The 16902-nt window shown below is 51.1% G+C and overlaps 1 protein-coding gene and 1 pseudogene across 2 annotated transcripts in view; one reads left to right on the top strand and one right to left on the bottom strand.

The window, feature by feature from the left end:
• LOC134730088 (putative POM121-like protein 1) overlaps positions 1 to 385 on the top strand; it is a 10269-nt gene extending 9884 nt beyond the window's left edge. The window contains exon 2 of one of the 2 annotated variants that reach the window (XM_063603112.1): positions 257 to 385. The gene's annotated coding sequence lies outside the window, so the exon portion shown is untranslated. The remainder of the gene's footprint in view (positions 1 to 256) is intronic. The other variant, XM_063603115.1, reaches the window with a different exon arrangement.
• LOC134730104 (breakpoint cluster region protein-like) lies at positions 88 to 16902 on the bottom strand (annotated as a pseudogene).

Genomic DNA, 16902 nt, shown 5'->3' with positions numbered 1-16902 from the left:
GGAAGATGGGCAGGACTGGGGGTGGGGCAGGCAGAGGCCACCTCTGTCAGGCTGGGGTTGCATGGGCTGGAGACTGTCTTCCCATACCTAGGACATGACCTCCAAGGACCTGCTGTCAGTCATGGTGATGGGCTGGCTGGGGTTGGCAGGGAGCTTGCTCTCCTTCTCGGAGGGCCGGAGCAGCGTGGGGCCAAAGACAGTGGCGAGGTTGTGCAGGGACATCTTATTGACCACCTCCTTCTCTGCCACCCTGTAGAGGACCAAAGCAGAGGGTGCTGTTTCAACGCCACCACCAGGAGAGAGGCAGAGGGGCTGTGCCGTGCTAGAGTCCTCAGGGAGGGAGTGACCTCGACCCTGGCTGTGCTGCAAGCTGACTCCAGCCTTGGTACTTCTGGGTCTCAGTGGCCCAGGACAAGGGGCCAGCTCTGGGCTGATGGGGAGGTCTTCATGATGTGCTTGGGAGGGAAGAGGGGGGTCCAAGTGCACTGCTGGCCACGGCCAAAGCTCTGAGCTCTTTGTTAAGGCCACAGTGCAGAGGGAGGAGGGTGGCAAAGAGGAGAGGCAGTGGTGGGGGTGGCAGTGGTGCTAGTCCTTAGAAGCAGTGAGTTACTGCAGACAGGGGTCGGGGGAAAAGGTCCTTGGTGCTGGGGGTCTGGTGGGAGCAGAGGGGCACCCCAGCGGCCTGGAGACCTGGAGTCCTGGGCAGCCACAAGAGAGCTGGGCTACCTTTCCAGGTGGTCTAGAAGGAAAAGGAAGGTGAGCAGGTTGGCCTCCGGCAGGGACAACAGGTTGAGCATGCAGCTCTTCTTTGCAACTGGGTCTGAAAGAGCTGCAGGAGGCAGTGTGTTACTCCCCTGGGTTACGACAAGCCGGAGACCTCTCCCGAGGTGGTCACATGGAGCACCCGGGACACGAGTCCTTGCGCAGTTTAGGCTTGTCATCGTCGTCACACCCACAGCGCTGGCCACCAGTGAGGACCCTGTGAGGGGCACCTGTGTGGGGTGTGAACCACCTGAACGCCTTTTCTCTACCTCGCAGGGGTCAGCAGCACCCGGTGAACAGCAGCAGGAGGAGCCGCTAGAGCAGCTGCTCGTGGGCAGAGCTGCCCTTGGACAACTCCTGCCACCACCCCCTCCCCAGAGGAGCCCAAGGCAGGGGAGGCTCAGCATGGAATGAAACAGGGGAGTGAGGGACACAAGGAGGTGGGAAGTGGGAGAGTCCCAGCCCCACCAAGTACGCAGAGACCCCCTCGTCGTCCTGGACATCACAGGGACACCTGCAGGCTGGGAGACCAGGTCCTCTGTGCATGGGCCCGGGAGGCAGACCTGCCCTAAGGGTGATGCAGAGGCCACAGGTGCTGCACGCACCAGCACCCACTCTAGACATCAGCCTCCAGGTTGACTAAGGGTCAGGTCATGTTTGAAACCATGCTTGGCTGGACCAGGACCCATGGCAAGAGCACCTGGGCACCAGTGTTTAGCCCTGGTCTGCAGGAAGGAGGACAGCAGACTTTAGGACCCCACAGCACGGCAGTGCTGACCATTTCACCCACTTGGCCTCCTTGAGGAATAGGGATGGGGAGCCCTCTGGGGATGGGCAAGGCCTTCCAGGACAGGCTCGGTTCTGGTCCCCTGCTTTTTGAGGTTGGGTTAAAATTCTGACCATGGCAGAGGGGTTACAGCTCAGGTTCCCACACCTCGCTTTTCACAGCCTCTGAGGGCAGCAGTGCACGTGGCGGAGACGTCTCCCATGAGGCCAAGGCCTCCAGTGCTCACCGATGCCCTCTGCGAAGTTGGGGTAGAACTTGTCAGTGAAGAGGGGCTCGGGCAGCTCACGGAAGTACAGCTTCAGCGTGCCTGCGATGGCGTTCATGTCCGTCTCGCTCATCATCACCGACACGTCCTTGTTATCTGGAAAGAGCAGGGAAATGCAGCGGCCTCCTTGAAGATCCTGAGTGAGTCACCCGCCATCCCTGCCTTGGCTAAAGCACCGTCCCTGCCATGCTGACCACTGTGTGGGTCCCTCCTGGGCTTTGAGCAGCTCATCTGACTCCTCCCAAGAGCTGTGCATGGTTCTGTGTCTGCAGAGTTGATAGGGGTGCGTGGGCATTCCCATTCCTCTCCCCTGCTTGGCCTGATGTGATGACCAGGAGGAGGCCAGCATGGCAGGACACAGCGCCTGCATGGGGATTGGGTGGCTCTGCCCTGTACATAGCAACCACCCCTGCACCAGTGTCTTCTGATAGCAGGAAGGCCGTGGGAGAATCTGATTGGTTTCAGTGTTTGAACCGGTGTCTTCCTTTGGACCCAATTGGCCATTGGTGCTTACATCCTCACCACAGGCGAGGTTCATTCTGGACCCCCAGAGGGAGCTGAAACTACCACAGGGCCCTCCCAGGGATGCTGGGCATTCTAGGGGTCCTGGTCAGGGTGGGTGGTGTGTGCCCCAAAGAAGGGTCTGCAGGCACAAAATCCTGTTGCTTTGAAGATGCTGGGAAGGACCCTCTGGGGTCTCAGTGCCCTCCCCTGGCATTTGAGGCAGGTCTGGGTCCTTCAAAGCCTGTGAGGGTTGGTGAGATGGAGGCGGAGATGCTGCAGCCCCAGCCTGCGCTGAATTTCATCAGTGCCCTCTGCCCACCACATCCTCATACAGGGCAGTGGACAGACCGCACTGAGTCCTGGGCTTCCACCTCCTGTCCACCCCCAAGGCAGGAAGGCCAAGTCCCCACAGAAGCCCCTGGTCCACTCCACCAAGTGGCATGAGTGGGTACGATGGTGTAAAAACTGGTTTCTATGGAAGCTGTTTGTACAACTCTTGTTTTCTCTTTTTTTAAAATAATAAAACAGTAAATGAAGAAAAGACACAGAGAAGGATGTGACATGCCTGGGCCATGGAGCACTCTGAGATCTCATTGCGGACACCACTGCCCACACCTCCATCCCGTCCTGCGCAGGCCGACACTCACTGACGTTGAAGCCTGCCTTCAGTGCCTGGATGTCTGCGGCCACACTGGCCGGACACGCGGTAGATGCCCACCTCCTCCATGCCTCGGCGCTCGATCTCCTCCACGCACTGGCGCACGATGTAGGGCACCTTGGACCTCTCTCTCCTGCGGGAGGAGGGAATGCTCTCAGTGTCCTAACAGCCCTGCTTGGGCCATAACACAGGAGACCTGCTCCCTATCTGCACACCCGGAGGTGGGGTGAGGACGGTGACGAAGGTACACAGGTCTGGGGCTGCACACAGAGCCTTCTGCATGCCTGTCCTCCCTCTGCAAGCTCTGTCCTCATTGCATGTACTTTCTCAGGAACCTTTCAAGCGGCCAGAACCCCTGCGAATCACACATGACCTTTGCGGGAAGGTCAGGAGGCCTGTCTAAGTCAAGTCAGCACGGGAAGGGCATCTGACAGATTCCAGGCCTGGGGTTAGCAGCCTGTGCCCCCGGCTGGGAGATCAGACCCGGTGTTGGTCCTGCCACCCACGTGCTGTGTGAGAGGAGAATCCCTGACCCCTGCCCTGGGCCTTAACACACATCCGACGAATGAATGAAGGGTTGCCTCAGCACCGGTGCTCCAAGTCCTGCGATGCTAAGTGCTTTTCTCCTCCGAGTCTTAGCAATGGACAATTCCAATACCTCCACACAGGACACTAGAGTAAGAATCCTTCACAGTTAGAACGCAGTGCTGTGCAGAGGCCCTAACTTGAGTTCTGTTTTGCACCTGGATTTACCAGCACATCAAAGCTGCTTCGCAAGCCCCCTCATTAGCAGGGCTTATCTGGGGGAGCTGCTGATGGAGTCCTCGCTGCTCATGCCCACAGCCCTCCCAGAGTGCTATGCGAGTGGCTGCCATGCAGTTGGGGGTGGGGCGTGGTGTTTAGACACAGATAGGAGTCCAGGGTATGACTAATGGAGGCCCCGGCCCACGTGACCAGCAAGGTCAGAGGCCCAGCCAGATTCCATCCTAGGGAAGCAAATAAATTCTCAGAGGAAGTGGTCTGTGTCTGCATGAACTGCTCTCAAACCAAGAAACAGGCTTCTCTTGGCAACTGACTCATGACAAAGGGGCAGGGGTTACAAACATTCAACAGGAATCTGGGACCATGACTAATTCCAAGCAAGGGCAGAAAACCCTGCACTTGGGCAGTTCCTGGAGCCAGCCTACCGCTTCCAAGCAAGGTGGCAAGGACATTCCTGAGCTGGTTTGCAGGAAACACAGGAGGTAGCTGAACACGCAGTGTTCCCTGGGGCCTGACCTCACCGTGCAGTGGCCACGCACAGAGAGGAGAGACCCACACATGCTCTTTTCTGCAGAAACAGCTGAAGGGATAGGCACCCTCAGTGCGTGAGCCCAAGCCCCTCCCCACTCACTTGGTGACCACAGCAATCTTGACTCCGAAGACCCCTGTCTGTTTCTGGGATGGCATCCTCTTCAAGCTGAACTCCCTGCTGTTGAACTTGACCGAGAGCTTTACTTCGATCTACAGTGGGGAGAAGGGGCACAGTCCTCTAATCCTTCTGGTCCTCATAGCCCAAGGTCCCAAGGACCCCTGGGAGTCTCATCAAATATTTCCACCCCCAAGGCATGCAGAGGTCTCAGCATGAGGTGGAGCCGCCCCTCGGGGAAGCCCCTAGTCTACTTCAGCAAGAGCCAGGATTGTTGAAGATGATGTAAACGACTGGTTTCTGCAGAACCATCTCCTAAAATCCCCACTGCTTCTCTTGCTTGCTTACTTTTTTTTAAGATATGGGATCTTGCAATGTTGCCCAGGCTGTAATCAAACTCTTGGGCTCCAGTGATTCTCCTGGCTCAGCCTCCAGAGTAGCTGAGATTATAGTGTACTGTGACCAGCTTTCTCTTAGTAACAATTAAAAATTAAGTAGGAAAGACAGAATAATGTAAGAAAAAGCCAAGAATCTCAAATATTAACATTTTACCATTTATACCCGGGCCTTTTTGGGTGTGTCATTGCTTTTAAGGTCTAAACCTTTCTGGGGTGCCTAAAGACAAATCAGGGGTCTCCATTTCTATGGGCAGCCCCCAGGTCCCTGAGTGGAGGCCCCACCTGTCCTGGTGGTGCCATGAGACCTTTGTTTCAGGAGGGAAGCTCAGGGCCTGGCTGGCAACTGCATTCCAGCCAATGAATGACGATTCCTGTGCATGGTGATTCTGCTCTTGGGGGCCCTCCCTTCTCCAACCAGGCTCCCTCTCAGATGCCGCCTCAGGCTCAGCCACCTCTGACTGATTTGAAATGAACAGAGGCCACCCTATCCTTCTGGGGGAAGTGGGCACCAGGAGAGTCCCACGGACATGTACCACATTCATGGAGATGACGGTGCGCTGCCAGTCTCTGTCCTGCAGGGCCTGCGGGTCCAGCTGAAAGCAAGGAGTCATGATTGGCAGAGGCCCTGGGGTCTGTTCAGAGGCCCCACGGGGCAGCAGCCCACATCCGACACTTCTCCAACCCTTAGTCAGAGGCAGAGCCCGACTGCGGCCAGCACCTCCATCCAGAGGCCGAGAGACGTAGAGTAAGGAGGGGCCTGCCAGACACCCCTGGAACCCAGGGCCCCACTGCTCCCAGAGCCCTGCTGCCTGGGGTCTCCACCCCCTCCTCCCTCTGCCCCTCCCAGTTGGGAGCTGAGGACAGGCAAGGGACCCTAGAGGCCACAGCCACCTGGGCCTTCTGCAGGTGAAGTGGCCAGAAAATAAGAAGCTCTGGAGCAGGTCAAGGAGCCCAGCCAGCTGCCCCTACTTCACAGGTGTGTGCACCTGGGCCTCCCTCCCTGCACCTGCTCAGCACGAAGGCTCACCACAGGCACACCTGGGGGGTGACCCCTTCTCACCTCCCCTTCTAGGTCCTACTGGTTAACATTTCCCAAGGCTCTGAACTGTGCAGCCAGAGTGGCACAGAGAAGCAAAGGGCGGCGGGACGTCTCCCACCAGGGGCCATGTGGCCACAGGCTCTCATTCCGCACCTGGCCCTGAAGGTCGTCAGAGGCCACACTCCAGGCCTCAGGGACCCCACCCTGAGAAGCAGCATCTGTGAGCAGGGAGCGGTCAGTCAGAACCACACACAAAAAGGAAACTCTCAAGTGGCACTTTCCCCCGGAGTGAACCCTAAGCAGAGGCAGGAGAGGACAACATGAGGGATGCGGACAGAGTGCGCTTTCTCTGGAAAGGAGGAGTTTCATACCACTGCTGGGAGCTTTAAAAAACGGAAACCCTGCCTGTGATATCAGCACTTTGAAAGGCCAAGGCAGGAGGATCACTTGAGCCCATGAGTTTAAGACCAGCCTGGGCAATATAGTGAGACCCTGTCTGTATTAAAAAAAAAAAAAAATTAAAAAGGCAGCCAAGCATGGTGGCACATACCTGCAGTCCCAGCTGCTTGAGAGGCTGAGGTGGGAGCATTGCTCGAGCCTGGAAGGTGGAGGCTGCTGTGAGCCACGATCATGCCATTGCACTCCAGCCTGCGCAACAGAGCGAGAGACCCTGGCTCTAACTAACTAACCAAGTAACTGGAAACATAGAAACATGTTAAACAGGAGACATTCTTCCCTTTCCTTCAAAGAACAGCCATCACTGGGCCCCTCTCCCCTTGAAACTCAGAACTGGCAGAAGCAGCTAACAAGCAACCCAGAGTCCAGGTAAGAAAAGACAGAAAGAGAAGCTGTCCAGACATCAGGCAGCTGCCCCTCTGAGCCCACCTGGAACCACGGCCCACATGCCAGCCCATTAATAAAATAATAATGAAAACTACTCACATCTAACAAGAGATTAGACATCCAGATAGAGGAGGCTCAAATATCCCCAAACAATGCAATGCAAAGGGTCTTTGCCGTGGCAAACTATAATCAGACTATTTAAGGTCAATGTGAAAATGCAAATTCTAAAACCACCAAGAGAAAAGAATCTAGTCACCTATAAAGCAAACCCCATCAGATGAAGAGCAGATTTCACAGCCCAGCAAATAGAAAACATGTGCTTAAAGGCATAGGAGGCAGAGAGGTACAGGGCTGGAGACAGGCAAGGCCAGCATTCCCCTCAAGGCGACGGCCAATCCTGGAAGAGGAGGCTGAGAGACAGAGCAGTGATTCTTTTTTTTTTTTTTGAGACGGAGTCTCACTCTGTCACCCAGGCTGGAGTGCAGTGGCATGATCTCGGCTCACTGCAAGCTCTACCTCCTGGGTTCATGCCATTCTCCTGCCTCCGCCTCCTGAGTAGCTGGGACTACAGGCGCCTGCCACCACGCCCGGCTAATTTTTTGTATTTTTAGTAGAAACGGGGTTTCACCGTGTTAGCCAGGATGGTCTCGATCTCCTGATCTCATGATCTGCCCGCCTTGGCCTCCTAAAGTGCTGGGATTAGAGGCGTGAGCCACCATGTCCGGTTGATTCTTTTTTTAATTCTTCCTTTCTTTTTTTTTTTTGCTTTTTATTTTGCTGAAACAGGGTTGCCATTACTTTTAATGGCAAAAACTGCAATTACTTTTGTACCAACCTAATAATATATTGCTCTGGCTGGTCTCAAATTCCTGGCCTGAAGCAATCCTCCTGCCTCAGTCTCCCGAGTAGCTGGGACTATAGGCGTGAGCCACCACACCTGGTCTAGAGCAGTGCTGTTGACTTACTCATGTGGCTGAGGGAGGGGATGCCATAATGCCCCACACGTGGGGTGCAGGTTTCTTACTCTAGGAGTCACAGTCAACCAGAAATAAAGCAGCCCTCAGGAGCACTGGATCCAGCTTCAGATCATCTCAGTCACTCAAATGCATAAAGGAGATCTCAGAATTTCAGACCCCTAGGCCTCAAATTATTTTATTTTTATTTATTTATTTATTTGAGACAGCATCTCACTCTGTTGCCCAGGCTGGAGTACAGTCTCAGGATCATGGCTCACTGCAGCCTCGATCACCCAGGCTCAAGTGAGCCTCCCACTTCAGCGTCCCAAACAGCTGGGACTACAGGCACACACCACAACCACACCCAGCTAATTTTTTATTTTTTGTAGAGATGGGGTTTCACCATGTTGCGCAGGCTGATCTTGAACTCCTAGGCTCAAGCAATCTGCCTGCCTCAGCCTCCCAAAGTGATGGGATTACAAGCATGAGCCATCATGCTTGGGCTTGAAATTATTTTTAAAAATTATTTCTGGCTGGGTGCAGTGGCTCACGCCTGTAATCCCAGCACTTTGGGAGGCTGAGGTGGGCAGATCACGAGGTCAGGAGTCTGAGACCAGCCTGACCAACATGGTGAAAACCCATCTCTACTAAAAATACAAAAATTAGCCAGGCGTGCTGGCACCTGCCTGCAATCCCAGCTACTTGGGAGGCTGAGATAGGAGAATTGAACCCTGGGATGCAGAGGTTGCAGTGAGCCGAGATCACATCATTGCACTCCAGCTTGGGCAACAAAGCGAGAATCCACATCTCAAAAAAAAAAATTATTTGTAACAATTTTTATACACAACTTCCATTGCCAAATTAAAAACAACCAAGCAAACAAGGAAATAAGACAGCAGGAACAAAACTCAAGAGAAAGCACACACAACTTTGAAAAAGGCCTATAGGATCTCCAGAATAAAAAATCATCAGACCATGTACTTTAAAATAAATTCTTTACATGTGTATCAAGGATATAAAGAAATAATTAAGAATTTCATCAGAAAACTGGCAACTACAAAAAATGGATGCACTAGGCGTGGTGACTTACGCCTGTAATCCCAGCACTTTGGGAGGCTGAGGTGGGTGGATCACCTGAGGTCAGAAGTTCAAGACCAGCCTGACCAATATGGTGAAACCCCATCTCTACTAAAATTACAAAAATTAGCCAGGCATGGTGGCATGCTCCTATAGTCCCAGCTACTCGGGAGGCTGAGGCAGGAGAATCACTTGAACTGGGAGGGGGAGGTTGCAGTGAGCCGAGATCGCACCACTCTACTCCAGCCTGGGCAACAGAGAGAGACTCCGCCTCAAAAAAAAAAAAAAAAAAACAGGAGGCTGGGAGTAGTGGCTTAGGCCTATAATCCCAGCACTTTGGGAGACAGAGGTAGGCCAATTACATAAGGCCAGGAGTTCAAGACCAGCCTGGCTAACATGGCAGAACCCCATCTCTACTAAAAATACAAAAATGAGTTAGGCGTGGTGGTAATCCCAGTTACTCGAGAGGCTGAGGCATGAGAATCGCTTGAACCTGGGAGGTGGAGGCTACAGTGAGCTGAGATTGCACCACTGAACTCCAGCCTGGGCAACAGATAGAGACTCAAAAAAAAAAGTCTCAAAAAAAACAAAAAAAAATGGAATTAGGAACTCAATTTGAACAGCACACTAGACACAAACATAAAAAAAAATAGTGAACTGGTATTTATGTATTTATTTATTTATTTATTGAGACAGGGTCTCACTCTGTTGCCCAGGCTGGAGTGCAGTGGCATGATCTCAGCTCACTACAACTTCCACCTCTCGGGTTCAAGCAATTCTCCTGCCTCAGCCTCCCAAGTAGCTGGGATTACAGGCACCTACCACCACGCCCAGCTAATTGGGAGATAGTTTGATACAAACTATACAAATTGAAGTACAAAGAGAAAAATAGATAGAACATACAGGAAATGGATTAAGAGACATGGGGGATACTTTAACAAGGCATAAGTCATGTGAAATTGGAGTCTCATAAGGAGAGTAGAGAGAGGATGGGGAAGACGTAATACTTGAAGAGATAAATCTGGCAGTTTTCTAAAATGGACAAAAAAGAGTCAAGTCATGGAATGAAGAGCCACCTAAATGCATCAGTGTAAACTGCTCAAAACAAAGACAAAACTTTTCAAAGCAGCCAGAGGAAAAAAGATACTGCCTGCAGGCCAGGGTTGGGGGCTGGCTCATGCCTGTAATCCCAGCATTTGGGAGGCTGAGGCGGGTGGATCACCTGAAATGAGGAGTTTGGGATCAGCCTGACCAACATGGCAAAAGTTCATCTCTATTAAAAATACAACAATTAGCCAGTTGTGATGGTGGACACCTGTAATCCCAGCTACTTGGGAGGCTGAGGCAGAAGAATCACTTGAACCCAGGAGGCAGAGGTTGCAGTGAGCTGAGATTGCACCACTGCAGTCCAGCCTGGGTGACAGAGTGAGACTCCATCTCAGAAAACACAACAACATAAAAAGCCATTGCCTTCAAATGAGCAAAATTAGATTGAGAATTGGCTTCCCAATAAAAGCAGGAGAAATCAGATACAAGGGAATCATGTTTTCAAACTGAGGAAAGAAAATATCTGCCAACCTAGAATTCTATGCTCACTAACAATATCCTTCAAAAGTGAAAATGGCTGGGCATGGTGGCTCATGCCTGTAATCCCAGCACTTTGGAAGGCCGATGCAGGTGGATCACCTGAGGTCAGAAGTTCGAGACCTGCCTGGCCAACATGGTGAAACCCCATCTCTACCAAAAATACACAAATTAGCCAGATGTGGTGGTGGATGCCTGTAATCCCAGCTACTCAGGAGGCTGAGGCACAAGAATTGCTTTAACCCGAGAGGTGGAGGTTGCAGTGAGACAAGATCTTGCCACTGCACTCCAGCCTGGGTGACAGAGCAAAACTCCATCTCAAAAAAAAAAAAAACAGGCCAGGCACGGTGGCTCATGCCTATAATCCCAGCACTTTGAGAGGCCGAGGTGGGCGGATTGCCTGAAGTCAGAAGTTCAAGACCAGTCTGACCATCATAGGGAAACCCGGTTTCTACTACAAATACAAAAAAATTATCCGGGCATGGTGGCGTGCACCTGTAATCCCAGCTACTTGGGAGGCTGAGGCAGGGGAATTGCTTGAACCAGGGAGATGGAGGTTGCAGTGAGCCGAGATCACGCCACTGCACTCCAGCCTGGGCAACAGAGCGATACTCCGTCTCAAAAAAAAAAAACAAAAAAAATTAGCCAGACGTGATGGCTAACACCTGTAATCCCAGCTACTCAGGAGGCTGAGACAGGAGAATCACCTGAACCCAGGAGGTAGAAGTTGCAGTGAGCTGAGATCCCACCACCGCACTCCAGCCTGGGCCACAGAGCAAGACTCGGTCTCAAAAAACAAACAAACAAAAAAGTGAAAGTGGAATATATATATGTGTGTGTGTGTATATGTGTATATATGTGTGTGTGTATATGTGTGTATATATATGGAATATATATGTATATTTTGCCCATGACATAGCCCTCAGGAGATCCTTGACCATGTGCTGAAAGATATTTTTTCCCAAAGATATTTTTATAAATAAAAATAAAGGGTAACAGAAGAGGTAGATGTGTGGGTAAATCTAAATGAATGTTATTGGTATGAAATTACAGTAGTATAGAAAATGATATCTTGTGGGGTTTAAAATAAATAAAACATACTGAAATATGTATGGGTACAGTTATATATCTGGGATTTGCACTGAAATAATGTGGGGTAGAGGGAAGCAGGAAAGACTATACATGAAATTAGCTTGGCCATAAGATTGTTGTTGAAATTGAATGGATACTCGGGGCTTCATTACACAATTCTCTTTACTCTTACATAGCTCTACACTCTCAACATAAATAAGAATAAAAACACAAAAAACATACAGATACATCTATGCACACACATATATTTAAAATACACAAAAATATTAGCATATAAGTCACTGGGGGTAAATTTAGTTCCTGTTCCAAGGTTCTTGTACTGACTAGGAAGAGGATAGAAGTACTAACTCATAGGCTGGGCGTGGTGGCTCACGCCTATAATCCCAACACTTTAGGACGCCGAGGTAAGCAGATCTCTTAAGGTCAGGAGTTCAAGACCAGCCTGGCCAACATGGTGAAACCCTGTCTCTACTAAAAAAGAATACAAAAATTAGCCGGGCATAGTGGTGCACACCTGTGGTCCCAGCTACTCAGGTGACTGAGGCAGAAGAATTGCTTGAACCCAAGAAGTGGAGGTTGCAGTGAACCAAGATTGCTCCGCTGCACTCCAGCCTGGGCAGCAGAGGAAGACTCTCTCTATCTCAACAACAACAAAAAGTACTAGCTCATGTTAGACTTTGATAAGTGAAGGATGCATGTTGTAAGCTCTAAAATAATCCAGTCATCTTTTAAAATAACTCTAAGACTGCACAGTTATGAAACTAATAGAGAAGGAGGAAATTAAATAATAAAAATAATAAATCCAAAACAAGATGTGAGAGGAGATAAGAAGAAATAGAATAGGCATGGAAAACAAATTGGTGGTGGGTTTCAATGTAAATAAATCATTAGTTACATTTAAAAGGACAATAAAAGTTAAAATAACTGAAAATAAAGTAAAACCCAACTAATGCCTTTTATATAAGGATACAGAGAGGTGGAAAATAATGAAAAATATGTCATGCATGCACTAACCAAGAAAGCTGTATCGCTTTTTTTTTTTTTTTTTTTTTTTTTTTTGGAGATAGAGCCTCACTCTGTCTCCCAGGCTGGAGTGCAGTGATGTGATCTTGGGTTACAGCAATCTCTCCCTTCTAGGCTCAAGCGATTCTCCCACCTCAGCATCCCAAGTAGCTGGGACTACAAGTGTGCCAACTTAGAATTATATTAGCCACACCCAGCTAATTTTTGTATTTTTTGTAGAGGCAGGGTCTCGCCATGTTGCCCAGGCTGCTCTTGAACTCCTGGGCTTCAGTGATCCACCCACCTCAACCTCCAACAAAGTGCCGAGATTACAGGCATGAGCCACCATGCCTAGCATAACTATTTTTAATGAAGTAGACTTTAAGAAGAAAAGTATTATTAGAGGTAAGAGACACATCACGGAAAAGAAGAATTTACTAGGAGCCAGGCGCAGTGGCTCATGCCTGTAATTCCAGCACTTTGTGAGGCCAATGCGGCTGATCACCTGAGGTTGGGAGTTCAAGACCAGCCTGACCAACATGGAGAAGCCCTGTCTCTACTAAAAATACAAAAATTAGCCAAGCATGGTGGCACATGCCTGTAATCCCAGCTACTCAGGAGGCTGAGGGAGGAGAATTGTTTGGACCCAGGAAGTGGAGGTTGCGGTGAGCTGCGATTGTGCCATTGCATTCCAGCCTGGGCAACAAGAGCAAAACTCTGTCTCAAAAAAAAAAAAAAAAAAAAAAAAAAAAAAAAAAAAGAAGAAGTTACTAGCTAGTTCCAGTAATTCTTAACATCCAGGAAACTGGATGTGAAAGCTTTTCAGAGAAACTAAACCAATAGGTTATACATAGAGAGAGATTTATTTAGGAATTGGCTTACATGATTGTGGGGACTAGCAAGTTTAAAATCTGTAGGGCAAGCCAGCAGGCTATAAATTCAGGTAAGAGTTGATCTCGAAGTCTGGAACCTAAAATCTGTAGAGCAGTCAGCAGGCCAGAAACTCAGGCAGGGTTTGTGTGTTACAGTCTTGAAGCAGAATTCCTGCTTCTCTGGGAAACCTCAGTTTTTGTTCTTAAGGCCTTCAACTGATTGGAGGTGGCCCACCCATATTATGGTGGGTAATCTGTTTTACTTAAAGTCAACTGACTGTCAGTGTTAATCACATCTATGAAATAACCTCCCAGCAAGATATTGACAAGTATTTGACCAAACAACGGGGCACCATAGCTTAGCCAAGTTGACACATAAATTAACCATCAGGAGCGAGTAGAATATCCAAAAAACAACATACTAGGGGTATTATATCTTATATAGCTATTATAATTATATAAAACATATAATTATAGAATGAAGATATTAAGATAACCATTAGAACAAAAATATAAACTTTTCTTTCTTTCTTTTTTTTTTTTTTTTTTGAGACCAAGTCTTGCTCTGTCACCCAGGCTGGAGCGCAGTGGCGCAATCTTGGCTTACTGCAACCTTTGCCTCCTGGGTTCAAGTGATTCTCCTGTCTCAGCCTCCCAAGTAGCTGGGATTATAGGCACCCGCTACCATGCCCAGCTAATTTTTGTATTTTTAGTAGAGACGTGGTTTCACCATGTTGCCCAGGCTGGTCTCCAACTCCTGACCTCAAGTGAGCCACCCCCCTCGGCCTCCCAAAGTGCTGGGATTACAGGTGTGAGCCACCACACCCAGCCAAAAATCACCTTTTTCACAAGCATCAAAACAGTCATTATGCTGGAGATGACAGACCTCACTGTCACCATGCTCCTTTTGTATGTCTACTAGGCACAGTGCTGGGTCCACACTCACAGAAAGCTTAGGAGCTCGCACCCAGGGGCTCCGGCTGTAGCAGAATCCCAAGAATAAAACCTGGTGCTGAAAGAGTAGGAGATGGGGCCGGGCGCCATGACTCACTCCTGTAATGCCAGCACTTTGGGAGGCCAAGGCGGGCGAATCAAGAGATAGAGACCATCCTGGCCAACATGGTGAAACCCCGTCTCTACTAAAAATACAAAAATTAGCTGGGTGTGGTGGCTGGCACCTGTAGTCCCAGCTACTCAGGAGGCTGAGGCAGGAGAATCATTTGAACCAAGGAAGCAGAGGTTGCAGTGAGCTGAGATCGCGCCACTGTACTCCAGCCTGGTGACAGAGTGAGACACTGTCTCAAAAAAAAAAAAAAAAAAAAAAAGCAGGACACTGAACTCTGGGAGGGCCTCCTGGTGAGAGGTGAGCACAGAGGGGAGAGATGGAGGCAGGAGCATGGGCTTCTGGTGGCCCCAGCAGACCCTGTGGCAGTGTGGCCAGGGTCCTCTGCAGGGAGGAATCTTGGCCAGGATGACGCTGCAGCAGGCCTCTTCCTGAGGCCTCCAGCCAGCCCGGCCAGGGTCCCAGCGTCCAGTGACCCCTGTTTTGCAGCAGCAGCTGGGGCCAGCCCCAGGCTCTCTTCCACTCCCAGCTTCTTAAAACAGGAAGTGGAGAGAGTTGTTTGATAAAACACTGGGGCAAACCACATCCTCTCTCTTCACCAAGGGAGAGTTCGAGGGGATGCCGGCAGAAGGAGCTTTAGAGTAGAGACCCCTACCCAACCAGTGACCGTCACGCACACAGCAGGGCATGCTATGGAGACCCCCAGACAGTCACTCGGGGAGACCCAGCAGGTCTAGACTCTTCAGAGATCTGTGGCAGCAGGTCTCCACTCCCAAAAGCCACGTGACCAAGGGTGGTCTCTGGTGCCTGAGACCCCAGTCTCATTTGCATCTTTGCAACTTTGAGTTTAAGTGGGTGTCGCATCTCTGTATGTCCTCCTGAGCAGAGGAGGGGCACAGCCTGGGGTGGCAGCTGGCGTCAAACCCTCAAATCCCCTGAGAGCCACTGGGGAGACTAAGCAGTCCCCAGCCCCCACTTGTCCCTGAGCTGCCATTCTCAGCCCTGTGGGAGGAGACAGAAAGCCCTGAAGAGAAACCAAAGGACCAGGTCAGGAGGGGCTGGGGGGGTGGCATGAGCAATCAGGGCAGGGAAGGATGGACAGATGGGGGAATGGAGGGAAGAAGGAATGAATGAAAAGGTGAATGAATGAACAAAGAGAGAGAACGGCCACTCCTCCCTTGCTTTAGTTTACAAAGTACTGGGATCCTCCCAACAGCCTGCAAGACAGAATTTCTGGGAAGCAGACCAGGTGGCTGGCAAGGAGGGGAGGCTTGCCCTGGCTTTTGTGGGCCCAATGGGAGGCAGGGGGCAGGAAGGGGCATCCTGTATGTGTCCTCCCTGCAGCGGCAGCAGCACCTTCCTGGAAGAGGGTCAGGAAACACCCACTGTGGCCCCTCTCCATCACGCCCTCATCCAGGACACCAAGTATCAAGTCACTCAGCTCACGAGACCCAGGCCCTGACTCAGGGAGAGAGGATGTGAGGGGTGGGGCACCGGGCTCCTCAGGACTGAGAGACCTGAGATGTGGCCCCGGGCTGGGTGTTGGGGCAGACTGGCTATGGCAGCATTGTGTGTACCCCAGCAGGCCAGTACCCACGCAGGGAGCCTCCAAACCCCTTCGCCCATGACCCTGGGAGAAGACCCCAGCCTTGGAGAATTGGCCTCACTGAAGGGACCTGCACCGGCCAGCAGGGTCAGCTGGGGCCAGACAGGTTCCCACCTGGGATATGCAAATGGGCCTCCTGAATCCTGGAGCCAGGTATGGACTCACACACCACCATTGTCCCCAAGTCCCCATCTGCCCCACGGGCACACCCTGCCACCTGTTCTGTGCAAGGGCCCTGAGGCTGTCTCCTTGCGCTCAAGCCCTGCAGGTGCTGAAGCCCACACACACGGCTCCTGCTTCCTGGGCCAGTGCACGTGTGCACACACACACGCGCACACACACGCTCACACACCCACACATACACATGCCCACACACAATCACACACATTCACACACACCCACACCCCCCTACTCACACTCACACACTCACACACACCCACACCCACATACACTCACACAATCACACACATTTACACACACCCACACACTCACACTCACACACTCAGTCACACACAACCTCACACAGCGTAACACAATCACACACATTCACACCCACCCACACCCCCACACACTCACACTCACATATACTCTCACACACCCACACACCCACACACTCACACATACACAAACACAATCACACACATTCACACACCCACACTCACACATACACACACCCAAACACGATCACACACATTCACACACCCCCACACTCCACAAACACACTCACACATATACCCACACACACTCACACTCACACATAATCTCACACACACACACACATGCTCACACACACACGCCTTCTCCAGGAGGGGCTGGCTGCCAAGGGCCACCCAGCTTCCTCCCACGTCTCACTCACCATACAATATTTGAGCAGACCTTGGAGTCAGCAGCAGCAGCAGCGTGAGCAAAGGCCTGGGAGCCACATGGGGCCTGGTGTCGAGAGAGGACCACAGCCAGCACAATGACAGCCAGCGCCAGCCCCAGCC

Source organism: Pan paniscus, chromosome 23 (genome assembly GCF_029289425.2).
Source record: "Pan paniscus chromosome 23, NHGRI_mPanPan1-v2.0_pri, whole genome shotgun sequence".
NCBI lineage: Eukaryota > Metazoa > Chordata > Mammalia > Primates > Hominidae > Pan > Pan paniscus.
Note: the sequence above shows the minus strand (reverse complement) of the source record. Positions and strands in the feature narration are given on the sequence as shown.